The sequence below is a fragment of the Corvus hawaiiensis genome, chromosome 3 (genome assembly GCF_020740725.1).
Source record: "Corvus hawaiiensis isolate bCorHaw1 chromosome 3, bCorHaw1.pri.cur, whole genome shotgun sequence".
NCBI lineage: Eukaryota > Metazoa > Chordata > Aves > Passeriformes > Corvidae > Corvus > Corvus hawaiiensis.
In genome coordinates, this window is record NC_063215.1 from 121,183,438 (window position 1) to 121,200,611 (window position 17,174).

Here is a 17,174-nt window from a genome sequence, read left to right on the forward strand (position 1 = left end):
GGTTCTGTGCGTGTGGAAGGCAGCAGCAGTGAGACTTGATGGTTCTGCCACGCAAGTGGCCTCTGCTGGGCAGTGCTGCCCAGCCCCAGGCTCACAGTGCCCCCATCCATGTTTGGCCAAGGCTCCAGGGCCACTCTCAAGCGCAGCCCCCTTCAGCCCTTGGAACAGACTTGGGCCCGCCAGTTGGGGATCGCCCTCCCCGGCAGCTGGATTCTGCCTTGCCGATGTGGATTGGCTATGCTCTGCTTGAATCCCAAATATTTTTCTCCAGAGCTGAAAGCTCTTTGTGAGCATAATCTACGGGTCCAAACAGAAGAAAATCTCTGTTTGGTCTGAGGAGCAGAACTTGGCGTGGCTTGCGGGGGAAAACGCCAAGTACGCGAGGGCCGTTCGCTCTCCTCGCAGCAGTCACGGACGGCTGTTCCTTAGCTCCGCTGAGGCACATCTGGCTGTCATCTCTGCACATCTGTATCCTGTGATTTACACTGTCTTCTCCCAATGCTCTGTGTGGTTTTATGCTGTGGAAAGAACAAAAGCGCCTCTTTCTGCCCCTCTGAGAGCCGGCTCTGTGGGAACCTTCCTAGGGCCCGCACAGAGCAAGGGGACCTCCTCCTCTGGAGCCTCCGCGGCCCTCTCCGGAGAACACTCTACGTGGCAGCAAGCGTGGAAGACAGTGGCAGAGGTGACACAAAGCAAACCCTGTGAAGCTCAGCAGCATGTTAGTCACGTCAGGTCTTTAGCAGTTGGGCTTTTTTTTCCCCTCGCAGAAGGCTCCTGTGGAAGATAAATACAGTGTTTCTTTCAGAAGAGTAACATCCACCGCGATTCCCTTCCTTCTGTTTCTTCCTGCAGACGGAGACGTTCAAAGCCTGTTCCACCCACACACTGGTTTATCGGTGGGAGAGAAGAGGGAATCCTCCTGTCTTATGCTCCCCAGAAACGGAGACGTTTCAGGAGCTGGTACTCACTATGCTAGTAAGGCATTTGCTAACTTACCTTGTGATTCTGAGTGGGAAACTTGTTCCTGAGCTTCGTAGGCTTCCCAGATAGCCCCAGTCTCGATTCCAAAGACAGTGAGCTCCCACCTGGTATTTACAAGCAGCCCTGCGATGGGACCAGAGGAGGCTTACGATGGAGACATGAGTAATGATTTTGCAGTGACTCTCAGGGTCACATTTTCAAGACGCTACAGACTTCAAAGGAGCATTTAAATTTAAAGGGAGTACTTTGGGAGCACCATCATAGCGCTCTGTCGTGTCAGCAAAAGGGACTTTCACCCCCAAGCCCCTCTCACCCTGCAGTGGGTTGACTGCTCTCCCATGGCACCAGTCAGAGCCGGCAGTGAGACAGTCAGGATCTCTCTCCTCTGTTGCAGTGACTTGCTGTAGTGTTTGACAGCGCTACAGGTTTCAGAGTTGTTTACCATGGGATAAAACCTGCCCTGCCAGGGGGAAGGGAGTGTGTCCTACCCGGAAAAAACACAAACCAAAACAAAACACTTCTTCCCTAGCTACATCCTAGGCCAGTTGTCAGCTCCATTTACTGCCTGGGTGGGAGCTGGCTCTGCCTACCCTGGGCCAACAGGGACACCAGTGTTGCTAAAGTTATGTGTAGGAGCACACGCAGTAGATGTGCAAGAGCAGAGTTGGAAACCAACATCCTGGTCAAGTTCAGAACTGGCAGAAACCCTTTCGGGAGAGGGTGGGTGCACATAATTCACTGCTGCCCCCAGAATGAGACTGTCTTTAACGGGAAAGGTGGGTACCTAACCAAAAATACGGACAGTGATGTTTACTTCCATTTCAGTCTGTGTCCAGCGAGCTGTGGCAGCCCATGGGGAACATGGAGGAACAGAGGTATTCCTTCTGCTCGCCCGTTCATCTCAGCTGAAGGTGGCTCTCCAGCCAAAACGGCAGATCCGTCATGTAACTCCAGGGCCCTTCCTGGGTGATGGTGTCTGTGCACATGCACGGGCCCTGCAGAGGCAGCTGTTCCCTTGCGTGTGCACAACGCTCCGGGTTCAGCACAGCCTGTAGGTATTTGTGTCAATGTTCCAGTAGCAATTATGGCATTACGTGGAAGAAGGGAAGAACCGGCCCAGGCTCTCAAGCCGGGGAGCCCCAGCAGAGGAGGGCTGGAGTGGCTGTGCCAGAGCAGCTGGCACAGCTCCCCAGAGGTGTGTGAGCCAGGGCGCCAGGGCGCCCAGCAGAGCGATGGGAAGCAAGAGGGCTCGCACAGGACCGGGCTGAAGGGCAGGCAGGGCAGGCGGCTGCTCATCCAGCGAAAAGTTCAGGGCAGAGAATGAGAAAGGGGGGGAAAATCCCCAACCACCCCCAGCGAGAAACCCCCCGGGTGTCTGAAAAGCGCAGGGATGGCAGCGAGGGCTGCCTGCTGCCGTCACTGGGAGCACCGGTGAGGGGTCACCGGTGCGCTGGGGCTTTTCTGGTGTCAAGACACCGCACGGGCGGTACAGGCTGTAGCCCAGGAGACGATGCCGAGAGGACCCGAGCGCCCCTGCGGTGGCGGGCGGTGCGATGTGTGCGATGCCCAGCGCAGGCGAGGCCGGGCCACGCTGCCTCGCCGCCCCTGCCCGCCCAGGAACCTGCGGGCAGCGGGCCCCGTGCCGGGGCCGTGCTCGCTCTGCGCGCCGGCCGAGGGGCCGCGGCTCCGCCGGGCCCGGCAGCCCCTCCGCGCTGCCGTGCGGCCCCCGCCCCGTCCCGCCCTCTGTGGGCGGGCGGAGGCGGCGCTGCGGAGCCCGGCGGGGCTCGGCGCGGCGCGGGGAGCGGTCGGAGCGCAGCGGAGCGGCCGCGATGGGCGCCCCGGGCACGGCGGCGGAGCGGCGGCGGCTGCGGCGGCGGCGGCGAGGGGAGCTGCTGCGGGGGCAGCTGTGCGCGCTGGCCGCCCTGGCCCTGCTGCTGGCCGGCTGCGCGGCCGGGCGCGGCGGTGAGTGCGGGGCCGCGGCGGGGGGCGGCGGCGGCGGGGCCACCGGGGCCCGGCTGCGGAGGGCGGCGCTGCGGGGGCCGGGGGTCCGCGGCGGGGCCCGCCCGAGCCGGGGCGTTGCGCGCCGGGGGCGGCCCCGGGAGCGGCCCCGGGAGCGGCGCGAAACTTGGCGGAGCTCGGCGTGCGGGGCGGAGCGGGGCCCGCCCGCCACGGGGGTCCCGGCGGGCACGGGGCGCGGGGGGCTCGGCGCGGCCGGAGCGGGGTGCCCGGAGCCCCCCCTGCGGGGCCGGGGCGCTGCGATGGTGCCCGGGGGTCCCCTGCCCACCGCTGCACAGGGGGCGATCGGAAGCGGCTCGCGTTTTGCCTTGCAGATCCGTGAATGTAAGCAGAATTTACGCCAGGCTTGTTTGCCTTTAAGAAAAGAAGAGCATACCCCTCCGTGACTCGAATTTGCTTTTTAAATAAACAGACGTGTCTGAAGGGTTTCACGGTGTCCAGCATGGTGTGAGGAATGCTCTCATGTTCGGGGAAGAGCACAAACACCAGCTACGGCTTGAGCGCAGCGTTTCTTGTGGAGTATAACGATATTGGGATGGGTTTTTGAGATTTGGGACTCTTATGCCCTCAATTTAATCGAATCGTCTTTTTTTTTTTTTTTTTGGTACACGTCTTCTAAAACTTACGCTTTTTCTCACAAACGCGATGATTGCATCTGAGAAGTAAGGCCAGGAAAAACACGAACATCGTTGTGAGTAAACAGGAGTTTATGCATGTACTGAGGTATATTCAAGTCTGCCAGCATGGAAGATGCGGATGTGTAACGCCAGTATCCATCCTTCCTTTACCTAAACTTCAAAGGCTGCCGGTGTGAAGGTCTGTGGTGCTCTCTTCCCCCTTCCCGTCAGCGGGAAGGTGATCCATGTCCAGCCGAGCCGACTGGCTGCATGCTGCTGCCTTTGCCACACGAGATATTAGTAGGTGATGTGGCAAGGGTGATTTTCACACCTATTTTGAGAGCGGCTCAGCGTGCGTGCCTCTCTCTGAAGAGCAGTGCTCGTTCCCATCCCCTGTTTTGGGGTCCCTGCCTATGCAGAAGGAGCTCCGTCTGCCGCGAAGGCTGGTGCCGCAGGTGCATTCGTCTGCCTGAGCTGCTGAAATGTTCCCCAGCTGGTGCAGCAGGCTCGTGTCAGGGCTCTGGCCACTTTGCTTCAGTTTGGGAGCCTGTCTCGCGTTGTGAGCAGAGTTTGCCTAAAGTTAATCCGGGAGATGAGGAATGGCGTTCGGCGCAGTAGACCCGGCTGCCGTGCAGAGCCGGGAGTGACAGGGAGAAGAGTCATCTTACAGGTGGAAATTTTCCACAGCGCCCACTGCGTCCGCTGGCGCTGCACGGGCCCAAAGCGAGCGGGCTCTCTGGGGAGCCTCGGATACAGCCTGGTGTTCTCTGGCCTTTGTGTTGTGCTTAGGAGGTGGAAAGGTGTATTTCTGTTCAGCTGTCTTGGTATTTTTCCCACGTGAAAACGCGGGGTTTAAGATTCAGCACAAACTTTTGACTGGGCTGTGGCGTGTTCGTGTCGAGTGGCATCTCTCTCCCTGCTGCCCTGGCAGGAGGCTCCGGGGTTGTTTTCACTGTGTGCCTTAAGGAGCGCACATGGCGTGGGCAACTCCCAACATCCTCGGTGCCAGAGGGAGCGGTGGCAGCGTGAGGCTGGGCACAGGCTTCCCTGGGGTGCAGTGGAGATGCTGCAGTGGCCGCTGCTCCTGGAGAGCCTTGGTGTTAAGGCGCGATCCGGCTCAGAAACCCTAGGCTTGAATCCCCTCTTCACACGATACGTGCTCGTTTTGAGTGCCGCTGTTTTTCTTAGTCAGTCCCCTTCCCCTCAGGCACCGTTTCAGCTGTGGCCTGGATCTGGAGGAGCAGGGCTTTTCAGGTCACTGGTGACCTGTGTGTGCAGAGGGTGTTGAGTGCCAGAGCCTCCTTGTGAGGTGTGTGTACCTGCGCGTCCCCTCAGGAAACAGGCTAGAGCCCTTCTGGAGAGGCGGGTAACCACAGCGGTCTAATCGATAAACCATCTGGGGGAGGCAATGCCAGGGGACACGGCACAAGCTCTGGGTTTTTGCTCCGGTGACTCCCAGTGCTTCTCTGAGGGACTTAGTCTAATCTCTCCATGTCTTGTTTGGCTGGGTCTCGAAAATAAGGCTGCTTTGTGAGGTGAGTGTGAGATCTCCTGATGCTAAACAACGCGTAGTAACAAAGTGTTAAAACATTATACCGTTCTATGAGGCTCATTCCAATGATCTCCGTATTGCACAAGGGTCAAGCTTTCGGAAATAGACACAGTGCCGAGAAGAAATCCAAGTTCACACAGTTTGTCTGGGCAGTGATCATGCAGCTGGGGAGCCTCTTTCTTGCTTCCTGGCAGTGTAACTCTGTGGTTATGCTCTGACATTAAGGAAGTCAACACTGGTAGCTGAGAGGTGTAACTGAGGCCAAACGTAGCCCTGCAGACCCCAAATCCAGCTGCCAACCGCTGGCTGCCTGACTCTTCCGCCCGCGCAGAGAGGGTTGAACGGAGAGTGAAGTTGGGTTTATTTTTTTTTCCCCCTTCTCTATCCCCTCCATCACTCTGACGCAAATTCCCTCTTCCAGAGGGAGGGAGGAGTGGAGACTTCATTATATTAGACCGTCTTCCAGATTGTAATGATTCAGGTTTTTCAAGGGAGGCTTCTGAGTCAGGCCTTTTACCAGTTTGCTGTCATGGACAGCAGAAATAGCAGGGGCATCAGTCAGTGGGATTTTTCTCTTCTTCTTTGTGTCTGTGTCTTTGGCAGGATGGTGAGGAAAAGCTGGGTCTGATTCTGCAGCCCTTACTCATGGGGATGGGCACATCCAAGCACATGGAGCTGCCCGTGTGATTCAAGCATGGAAGATTGGGGTTTCTTTTAAGTCTTGTTTTAACTTGAGGGGAGTGAAGTGCTCAGAATGGCAGAGCAGGGCCTGCCAGATGCGTTTTGACAGGCTCTGAGACTTACCCCAAACACGAAGCTCGGGCTGTTTTCACAGGACTGGTATTTGCCTGGTCCTTGTGGGCTGTGGTGTGTTGAGAGCATCCCTGTCACGAAAACACACTCAGAAAGCCTCCGAGCAATCCTGGGTGGTGTGCTGAGAGGTGGGGAGCAAGGATCCTGGGCATGTCCGCCTTGCGCCCCGGTGCTGGTTGGAGGAGCTCACAAGGCTGGAATGAGCCACGTAGGCTGCTCGCTCCCAACCGCTTTGTCACGGGTCCTGCCTCAAAGGGCTTTTCCTTACAGATCTCCTTACTGCCAAAATAACACTGAAGAGCCTTGGTGTGAAAGATCCTGGTCCTCTAGCTGAGAGTTAAGCGAAAACTCCCTGATTTCATTTGAATGTTTTGGTTCGTGCAAACCAAGAAACCCAAACCGAACTTTGGAGGTCATGCAGTGAAAGCACAAAAGCAGTTGTTTTCCTCACCTCTTCAGCGGAGCGTAATCCTAGCTCCAGCGTGAGTAATCCTAGCCCACATGTATTGCTGTAATTGTTGGACCCCTGGATATGGGAATTTACCCTCATAAACTCGGGAGAGGCATCAGGCCAGAGCGTGGTATGTGACCTCTTTGGCAGGGAGCGTGTTTGGCCTTGCAGGAAATGACTTGTTCATTTATTTAGTGCTTGTTCAAGGTCCTGCACCGACAGCTGACTGAGACTGAGCCCTTGTGTTGAGCAGCTCGGGGAGAGCAGGGACGGGATGCGCAGCGCTGCTCGGAGGGGTGAGGGAGCCTGCTCAGAGCCGTGCTCGCTCGGCTGTCAGCATCTTCTCCGGGCGCCAGCAGAGCAGGGCTTGCCCACCTGGCTGTGGCTGGAGAACTGCCTTCAGAACTCCCACCTCTCCAGGCCCATTTGGAGTCCACTTCCTCGAAGCATTGTGGAAGCGCTGGGCTGCGTGCCAGGCTGGCCGCCTTGCCAAGGCTGGGCGCCTGACCACCAGGAGCCACGGGGTCGTGGTGCCCGGGACGAGGATGCGGGGTGCTTGGGAGCGCTGGCTCCAGCGAGGCGTCGGGGCCGAGGGCTGCTGGCCGCCCCAGCTGCTCACCAGCAGAGAGAACGCCAGGCTGGGAGAGGGCGAGTTGCGGAAAGACTCGGCAGCTGCTGTTCCTGTGGTGCCTGTCGAGGTAAGGTAGGCTTGTGCTGCACACCTGTCTGCGCTGATGGAGCGGTACGGGCTCAATCCTGCCCTGTCCGTGGCTTGTGGCTGCTCCTGCCCCCATTGGTGCCTCGTGCCTGGGCTCTGGCATGGTGGTGGCCCTAAGCTGAGCCTTCCCAGCAGGTTAACCCAGCAGAAAACTAGCCCAGGATAAATGAAGGAGGTTTTCTGCCAGGCTAGCATGCTGGAACGACTCGGTGAGGGGCATTAACAAGCCGTGCTTGAACAGAGAGCCCTTGGGTGGTGGCTGTGGTCAGAACAGCAGAGCTCATGAGGAGGTGGGCATGGTTGGTTGGTTCTGTCCCAGCCCTTTCTTAGTACTTCCCTCCTGCTGCTAATCTTGAATAGTCCGTAATTAGTCCATAATAGAATAATTACGAGTCCATAGTTAGAAAAGGCAGGCTGGTCACACTGTCCATTTTTGGTCAGGGATCCTCAAAAGGCTTGGCTGGACCTGTCATGTATTCATGTGGCAGGTATTTGTGTCTGTACACTCCTGGATATGGGACAGGGTCTTGTAGGAGATCAGCATCCAGCCCTGCAGTTGGAAAACTCCCCTCACCCCTGGACCTGACCTGCTTCTAGGTGTTATCCTGCCCCAGGGTGCTTTCCTCTGTTTTGTCTCTGTTCCTTAAATTGATGGCAACTCTGTGGTAGCTAGGAAGATCACTGGGGTTTTCTTCTGGTTTCTGTTCCTTCTGGAGTGGTTTAAGTTACCTCTTCTGGCTTTCCTGTTGACGAGCATAGAAAACTTAGTTTTCATGAAGCTTTCTCTAAGATAAAACTTGAAGAAGAGAGCCAGGTTTCACGAAACCTGTCCCCGGAAGCTTCGGAGTTTTGTGTTTGGGAATGAAAACCACGTGGGGTTCGCAGGAGCGCAGAGTCTGAGGGATGCACCTTAGGATCCAGTGCAGCAGCTTCCAGCAGTTCCCGTGAAGCCGCAGGATTCTCCAGGAGCTGGGCCGTGTGGTGGTGGGAGCTGCACCATGCTGTGCTCTCTCTCCTGCTGCTTTTCACAGCCCACAGCCAGGCAGCTCAGCCACAGCAGTGCGTTTGGTAAAAAAAGGGGGTTTTACTCTTCTTCTGGCCTTGTCTTCCTTGCCCTTCTCTAGGGCAGTCTTCAGGCTTGGGGTTTTGGAGAGCACTGGGGCTGTTCAAAAGCTTTGTTCTGCTCTGGGTTTTATCAGCAGGAGCCGAGTCAGACCCATGCCAAGAGCCACTGGTAACCTCATCCTAACTTTTTTCCGCTGCTGTGGCTTTATGGGAAGGAGCGGTCGGGCATGCCCAGGTGTGAGCAGTGTGGTTGTAGTCCTTCCATGGTAACCATCCTTCCTGTAGACATGCTCTCAGGAGAGTAGGGTTACACGGTGAGTAAATCCTTGTGGCTGCTCCGCATTGCTCACGGCATCAAAGGGAAATCCTTTGAAAACAAAGTGGTGAATGTGTGTAATTTGCAGCTCCTGAATGGGCTCTCAGCTGACCCTAGAGGGATGCAGGTGTTCTGTCTCTCCTCCCCGGGGGATCCTTGCCCGACTGTGAGACTCCTCCAGCCCTGAGCCGCCTGTCCTTGTTACTGACTGCCGAGGGCATCCGGATGGGGAGCTTGCAGTTAGCTGGGAATCCCTCAGGGTCAGGTCCCTCTGTCTTGTCTCACGGAAAACTTTACGTTACCTTTTCTTGCATCGCCTTCCGCAGAAGGTCAGGTCTCCACAGCAGCCAGCAAAGGAATGTTCAGGTGAGACTGAGACCCGATTTTGTCAGCTTGGAATCAATAGCAGCAGAGCTGCCTGGGCAGGGAGATGGGCGTGGGATGAGCCTGCTGTGCTCGGGAATTTGGGAGGGTGTTGAGGCCTCCGTCACTTTGGCCAGGAGACAACTGCATCAAAGGAGCAGCTGTACCCGTGTGAGACAGGAAATAGGTGCAGTCCCTGTGTCCGTACTGTGGCATGGCTGGATTTCAGCTTAATGCTCAGATTTAAAAACAGAATGGGTACAACCTCTAGATGCTCAGCTTTTCTTCAGAAGCAGGCTGAGAGGACTCTGGAAATAGCAGGATTTCTCAGTGTGTTTGATTGTTGGAGGGAAAAGAGGGGAAGGGAGTGGGACAGGGTGTTGCATCCAGCAGAAAGGGCTGGGCTCCAGACTGGATTAAAAACTGAAGCTTGATGGGAACTGGAGGTGTTGATCTGGGATTTTCTTGTTGGTTGGTTTGTTTTGTTTGGTTGGGGTTTTTTTTTTGTGGGGTGGGGTCGGGGGTTTTTTTTTCATATTGCTGAGACTAGGAGCATTGTACCAAGGACTCCCGGGAAAGGTCCTGGGTCTTGCTCCTCTGGAAAAAGGGAGGCATTGAAGAGGAGTCCAGATGTGGCGTCCAGGGAGAAAGCTGTGTGAGACAGTACTTGCTGGGACTTTATTTGCCTTTTATGGATGCTTTTGGCTAATGTGGAATGTCATCTGCCTATAAGCCTTGCCTGTGGGAAGCAGATGGTCCCTAAGTGCTGGCTGGGACCTGGGAATGGCCTGGAGGAGAGGGGAGCAGGGGGTGTCTCCGCTGTACCTCCTGCCCCACAGCATCCTCTTGCTCAGCTCTGTTCTGCCCGTGGCAGCCCAGGGCACGGGTCCTGTGTCGGTGGATGTGAGTGTGCATTGGGAAGGGGAAATACCATTCACAGGGGAAAACACTCCTGGGCACAAAGGAGTGTCGGGAAGGGTTTGGAGGCGTGGATTTGGTGGTTTTGGGACATTCCTGTGCCTAGCTGCGAGCCGAGCAGCCGCGTGGAGTGGCAGGGATGCACAGCCTGGCCTGACCTTGCTGTTCCTCGATGGTGTGCGCGGTGCTTCAGCTCTGAGCTGGGTTTGTGTCCTCAGGCAGCCAGGCCAGGGACCAGGGCTTGACTTGCAGTGTGGGAAGTGCTGGGTTGACATCAGGTGGTTTCGTGTGTGTGCGAGGCTACCCAGGCCCTTCCTCGCTCCAGCCATTCCTCAGCCCCGGATCGTGCCGGAGGCAACGAGGAGAGCAAGCGTGTCCTCAGGCTGCGAGGGAGGGAAACTGAGGCACAAGAGAACTCCTGGGACTGGCACGGGAGTGACAGGCATGCACGCGGAGCTCCGGTCCACAGTGTTCTGCCCTGTCCCTGTGGATTAACCCCGGGAAGTCTCCCGTGTCCCTGCGGTGACTCCCTGGCAGCGTCCATCAGTCGCAGTGCCGGGAGAGGAGAAAGATGTGGCAGTGCCGAGTGTGTGCCCTTAAAGGGAACCTTGGTACGCCGGGGCTCATCCTCAGCGTTCGCTCCAGCAGCAGGCAGCACCTATCCAACCAGAACTGCAAACAGATTTAATAACTCGATTGGGAAAGAGCCTGCTGAAGTCCAGGCAAAGAGTCTTTTCGATATGCACGCCAAAAACGTGCTAACTGAGCTGCAAACAACTGAAGGGTCTGCTGTTAGAGTAATCCTCATTCAGAGATAGACGCAACTGGTTTTTTTCCCTAAGATGGCCAGAACATCCTGTAACATAAAGCAGGAGGAGAAACGAGCCTTACATGGACATCCCTTTTTCCTCTGACAAGATCTGCCCTCCGGTTCTCAGTGCACCCCATGACATGACAGTTGATTTGTGTTTTTTGAGAGCGTGGGGCAGAAGGAAGCTCTTATACCTGAACATTGCCTGTGCTGAGATGGTGCAGCAGTTTGTTTCAGGGAAAGCCGGAGCCATGGCAGCTGAGCTTACGCACCGTGACGCATCCAAAAAGGCTCCTAGCACTAGAGTTGTTAAAAAAGAGTAGGTACGTGTGATGTTCACCCCCCAGGCTGCTGGCAAGTAGAAGAGAGTTGTTAAATGCCTTGCTGTGGTGGCCGGTGAGTGCCACATGGTTCAGGAGCAGGTGGGGGTTCTGGCTGTGATCACAGTTGACGTGTAGGCTCTGTTCCCTGCTCTGCAGAAGGGTGCCTGGTGCTGCAGTGGGGCCTGGGGCAAGGGACGCTGCAGAGCCCTGGGACACAGCTCTGCTGAGTGGCACAGCAAGGAGGGGTCTCACTGATGGGGTGGCACCATGTCCTCTCAAGGATATGGGCTGCTAAGGCACCGTGGGTCAGATCTTTCATCAGGGCACAGGTTTGGTGTTTGGGGTCGTGGTGAGCAGCCCATCCTGCCCAGGACTGAGTGACCACGCTCCTTGCAGGCCTTGTGAAGGCGGAGCCGAGACAGCCCTTGTCCCAGAGAGCTCCTGTCCAAGCCGGTGGCCTGTCGCACACGCAGAGCTGGCTTGTTCCCCAGGTTCCATCAGCCATGCTCACAGCAAGGTGCTGCTGGCTCTGGGCTGCTCCTGGGACAGCAGTGGCATGGGAGGGGAGGAACAGGGAGAAGAGGCAGCGCTTAAAAACACCCTCTAGTTAACTTTGCTGCTGACTCTTGGCAGAGTAAAACAAATTGAGTTTCATGTTCTGTGGATTTATTCTTGTGCTAAATCAGAGGAGGCAGCAAATCGAGCTTGTTCAGAAGAGGAGGAGTTGTCCAAAAAAGTAACCGAGTAATGCAAAAGCTTCTTGAGTGAAGAAATGATCCAGAGGGAAGCTGCAGGGGTGCCTGTCTCCGCAGCAGAGGTGCTCCAGCCCTCTGAGCATCCTCGTGGCCTCTCTGGACTTGCTCCAACAGGTCCGTCCATCCTTCTGATGTTGGTGGCCCCACAGCTGGATTCCAGGTGGGGTCTCACCAGAGCACGATAGTGTTTTTAAAGCCTTGATCGTAGGGCTATTTAAAACAATCCCCAAAACCAAAATAGGCTTTTTTTTTCATTTTATGAAAACCACGTACTGTCCAAGGGAAGCATGAGTTCCCTTCGCCCCACTCCATGTCCCTCGGGTCACTTGGGGCATGGCGGGGCTGCGTGTGGGTGGCAGAGCTGTTCGGGAGAGGGAGGCTGAGGACCCGAGGGCTCTGGGGCTGGCGTCTCAAATTGTTTAAATTGACTGTGGTGGCACGGTGCCAGCTGACACCAGCTGAGAATCCGGACAGAACAACTTGTCCAAGGTCACCTCGCGGGCTAATAGCAGAGCAGTGAATTAAACCCGCGTCTGCAGCGTCTCACTTCAGGGTAAATAAAGAATTGCTTACCACTTCTTGGAGGGTCTGCCCGTCTTAAAGCCTTATAAAGAAAGGATAGCATCCAACACTTGATTCTGGTATGATGTGGAGCACTATCCTTTTGTTCCAGGATCTCTGGTCAAAAATAGAAAGTTGTTGTTTTTTTTTTTCCCCCCCTCTGTAGCATTATTTCTTTCCTTGAAACACTTTGAAACATTCCAGGCTAGGCTCATTTCTCAGAGGAGGGCAGGGGTGCTGCTCTGCTGCTCGGGACTGGTACCTGTTGCCTTTGTGCCTGCCTTTTCTGGCAGCTGGTAGGGAACATCCCCGGGGTGGAAAAGTAAGGGTGTAGTTACTGGTTTGGACAGGGGTTGCATCCATGTCCTCTACTTTTAGGGACAGGCTGCCTTTGTAGGGATGTGCTAAGGAGCCTCTACAAGCTTCAGTCAAGCCTCAGTACAGATCTGCCTTGAGAGGCTTCAGCAGCCTTGTTACTCCGGTGCCACCCTGGTAAGGGCCAGTCTAAAACCTGCTGAAGCCAAGGATAGTTTTTGATAGTTTTCTGCATTGATCTGTGCTGATTTATGAGGAGCTTCCCGGATGTGTCTAGAGAGGCTTTTATTTTCTTTTTTCTTTTTTTTTTCCCTTCTTCCTTCTTTTAAAGTTTTTTTCAGTCACCATTGTGCTGTTTGGGTATGGGAGAGAGAACAGGAGCTGTGTTACAATTCAGGGTCTGCAGCAGAGCAGGGCACAAGGCTGAGCAGCTGCCTCTTGCGGGAGGGATCCCAGGGCTGGTTCCCTCCCGTGGGACTGGGAAAAGGGATCCGAGTGGCACAAAGGAGAGTGGGATGAGCAGGACATCCCTGCCCCTGAGGCTCTGCCAGCACCGGGGCTGGCACCCACGTGCTCAGCGAGCTTTGGGGTTCGCAGCCACGACCGCCACATGCAGGGATGGGAGCTGGGGCTGGGTCAGGGGAGCACCAGGGACATCCTGGGGCAGCTCAGCAGGGACACCTGTTGACTGTGGGAGAGTGGCTGGCTGAGCCTGGCGGGCCCTGGCAGGCAGGACGGCCCCGGATGTTCTGGGGCGTTTGGGTTTGGATCATCGGTGTGGAAGGGATGTCGTGGGAGGGGATCTGTGGCAGGCCAAGGCTTACTTTTTCCAGATAGCCCAGACTGGCAGTTTTGATTGAAATGAGCCTGGCTCACGTTGGTTCTGTGGTTTCCAGGCTGCTCGGCCATGTCCCTCTCTTCCCTGATTACCAGATTTATTTCCAGATATGTTTGCTTACTTCAAATAAATATAAGAAAGAGATGTCCTGAGGCTTCTATATATATTTGTCCGTAGTTAAGGTGGGATTAATTGCTTAAAATTCTGTTTAAGGGCCTGTTATGAGATCAGCAGATAGGAGCATGGGATAAAATGCATAATGAATACATTATGTTATAAATAATGGACACAGCCAGTGCACTGGCATTCCTGAAAGGTAATAGCTCTTTCAATATTTAATTAAGTGGGTACCGTAGGGAAAACACTCTCTGTCACTGAGGTAATTTTCAGCTTGGCTTGGAGGCACATAGATCAGTCTGAAGGAGGGCAGGAACCCACGTGCAGTGGGGGCACCTTGGCGGGCACCGTTCGTGGTGACAGAGTGGTGTGGAACCAGGCTTTCCATGAGGTGGAACCAGGCTTTCCAACCTTGGTGGGTGCTCCCTCCTGCTCTCCTGCCTGTGGCTGACTTGGGGCAGCTCCAGGCCAGCTCCGTTTGCTGGCCAGCGGCAGGGAACAGGACCACGAGCACCCTGCAACCCGTGGAGCATCTTGCTCTCCTGCGTTAATTCCGGCTGCAGGGCTGGGAACCAAGGAGATGCATTGGTGTCAGGAATTCAGTTTTCTGGGGTGGAAGGCACAGCATCAGTCACAGGCCAGCAGCTGCCCTTCAGCACGTTCTCAGCACTGGTAAAAATCATCTCACAGGTTTTCTGGACAGATGCAGAAAAAGGGGGGTTGGCACCGCTCCGCAAGGCCTGGATTCACGCCTCTGTCCCTGACTTCTTGTTTCACAGTTCCCAGCTCCTCCACACTACTGTCTCAGTATACTTTAAACCCTGTGCTTTTACTCCCCCCACTGCAGTTCTGCGCTGGCTGCTGGAGGCTGGCTGTCAGTGAATTGTCCTGAGTGTCACCTCACGTTGGGAGTGGATTTGGGGAGCAAATCCAGACTTGGTGCCGAACAGCAGCATTGGATATCAGAGCCAGTGTCTTGTCTGGGCCTAGACTCTTCTCCATTCTCCAAGTGCCTTTCCAGCTCTGTGGAAGCAGTAAATAACAACGATTAAACAAGCACCAGTTACAGATTCGTGTGGTGGTGTTGCAGGGAAACACAAGGGGAAAAGAGTTGTAAGGCAAAGGGACAGGAGAAAAACGTGTTTGTATTGAAACTGGACACAAAAGCTTCCTTTTCCCTCGTGCTTGTTTATTTTTTTGCAAGATCCAGTTTTTTCATTATCTTTTGTGGAGAAAAGCAGGAAAAGGATCTCTCTTTTGTGATGTTTCCCCTATCATCAGAGATACCAGAGTGGGAGCCAGGGTTTCTGATGGCTCTATTTCCCTGTCCTTTTTTTCCTGGAAGGGGTGGCTTGTTTTTAGTGCTCGCAGGAGCCACCAGGCCTGTCCCAGCTGCTGTCCCTGGGAGCTCCTGGATGCTTGCTGTGTGCTTTTCCTGCAGCCTGGCTGCTGCGGAGCAGGGCTGGAGGAGGGACACGGAGCCCACCGGGCACGGGACAGGACCTCTGGTGGCACCCGGCAGCGCGGTGCGGGAGGGGGATGGAGGAGCCCATCCTCCTCATCTGAGGAATTCACCTTGCTGTGCCATGGGTGGATTTCATGGGATCATAGAATCCCAGAGCGGTCTGTGTGGGAAAGGGCCTTAAAGCTCATCCTGTTCCAACCCCTGCCATGGGTTGCCCCTTCCACTAGACCAGGCTGCTTCAAGCCCCATCCAGCCTGGCCTTGGACACTGACAGAAATTTTTCAGGCAAAGCTGCAAGGGTGTCACTTTTCATATCTTTTAGAATTTAACTGGGATAAAGTCATGGTTTCTCTTCCCTTCTCTTTTGTTGTTGTTGTTTTTTTGGGGTTTTTTTTGGTGGGTTTTTTGTTTTTTTTTTTTTTGGTGGAAGAGCTGCTATGTTTCTTTTCCCAGCACATTTTTATGGTATTTTCAGACTAAATTTAATTCTGCGGAATTATATTTAGCTGGAAGCATTAAAGAGAGCAAACCAAAATAAAATATTTTATTCGACTAAAACATTTCATCTGACCCAAAACCGTCTTTCCTCACACTGTGTCAGCTCAAAATTAGGAGAGAAGTACATAAATGTGGGCTAAGGAGCAGTGACTGTTCACCTCCTAAGCACAAAACCCCCAATCAAACCCCAGGTATTGGCCCCTGCCACAGGGGTTTGAAATGCAGCTTGTTTTTTCACTGCTTTTTAGAAGATAAACGCCTTCTCCAGAGAGTTAGCTCTTTCTGTAACACGTTACCCAATCCTTCCGAGAAACAAGGGTCTGTCTGGTAACAGCGAGGCTCTCAAGTGCTGCTTTTTCCAGCCTTGTAAGGTCATGATTTTTCCAGGTTCAAGCAGCCACGGGATCTTGGAACTGTGTAAAAAGTGGCACTGTTACTGATGGCCGGTCAGCTTTAGATTAATTCACTGCTGCTCTTTTTTTCCTCGCTGTCTACTGTGAAGTAGGGAAATCACAATGTATGGTTTTGAGAGGGACGACCCAGATGTGCAGCCACCTGTAGCACGCTCCTGCTGCTGTGATTCCTGCCTTCCATAAGCGGGCTTTTCTAGTGAAACATGGGAAAGGGAAAGAGCAGGGGGTCTGGATATGCTTTAGGATTCCCTGGCATCCCTCACAGGGAGCAGGGGTGAGGGGGAGATGCATTGGAAGGAGCTTGGTCAGGGAGAGGAGCTGCCCCAAGGAAGTGCTGGGGAGGAGAATTTGCTCTCTGTCTTCCTTTTCTGCCTCTGAAAATTCCCTTTCTATTTATTCTGGGGCAGGGGGGAAAGTGCTGGCGTCTGCAACAGGGTAATGTGAAGGATGCTGCTTGAAATTTTCCTCTGTGACAGCCACAAGAGCAGGAGGAGGCAGAAGCTGAGTTCTCTGGCCAGTATTAGGAGACTGTCCCACGCTTGGGACAGAAGGCAGACGGAACAGGCAGCAGCAGCTCTGTCAGGGGAGATGTGCTGTGCCAGCGGAGCTGCAGAAATCACGCCGGGCAGTCCACGGCTGCCAAGCACAGAGATCATGTCAACAGTGCCCAGACTTTCCACTCGTGCCAGGTGAAATGTTAATGAGATGGGAGTGCCAGCAGGGAGTGAGATATCCCTGAGAAACCAGAGTAGGGAATCGGGCTCAAAGTGCCGAGTGCTGTCGGACAGGCCAGTGGGAAACTGCTGCCTTGAGACTTAACCTGCGTCTTGGGCAGGGCCACGGAGGTATGTCCAGGGTAAAACTGGGGAATTTAACAGAGGCATGAAAAGACTATCAGGAAAAGAAAAGCCCTGGTTACCTTAGAGAGGAGCCGAGTCACACAAGGCTGTGATAGGGAGAAGTAAAACGTGGTATTTTTTGCCAGGTGCAGAACTGTTCCTTTTGCGCTTGGGCGTAGATCAGGAAGAAAGGAATGGTCAATTTAGTGGTCAAGCTGATGAATACTAAAGAAAACACAAATTTCTGCACAAACTGGTTATGAACAATCATGGAAGCTCGGAGTAATCACAAATCCTGTAGCAGTTTTTGGACAACGCAGTGAACACAGGACAGAATTTTATCTTCGCTTGACTAAGCTTAACCCAACCCTCTTTGGGACCTAGAAACCTGGGAGCTCTTGGGGAGCCTGTTCATCTCTTGCAGGGATA

General features: G+C 54.6%; 1 protein-coding gene across 2 annotated transcripts in view; it reads left to right on the top strand.

The window, feature by feature from the left end:
- Nucleotides 1-2,875: 2,875 nt before the first annotated feature.
- The window catches only part of SLC24A3 (solute carrier family 24 member 3), a 117,628-nt gene continuing 103,329 nt past the window's right edge, over nt 2,876-17,174 (top strand). For both annotated transcript variants that reach the window (XM_048298056.1, XM_048298057.1), the window contains exon 1: nt 2,876-2,943. The gene's annotated coding sequence lies outside the window, so the exon portion shown is untranslated. The remainder of the gene's footprint in view (nt 2,944-17,174) is intronic.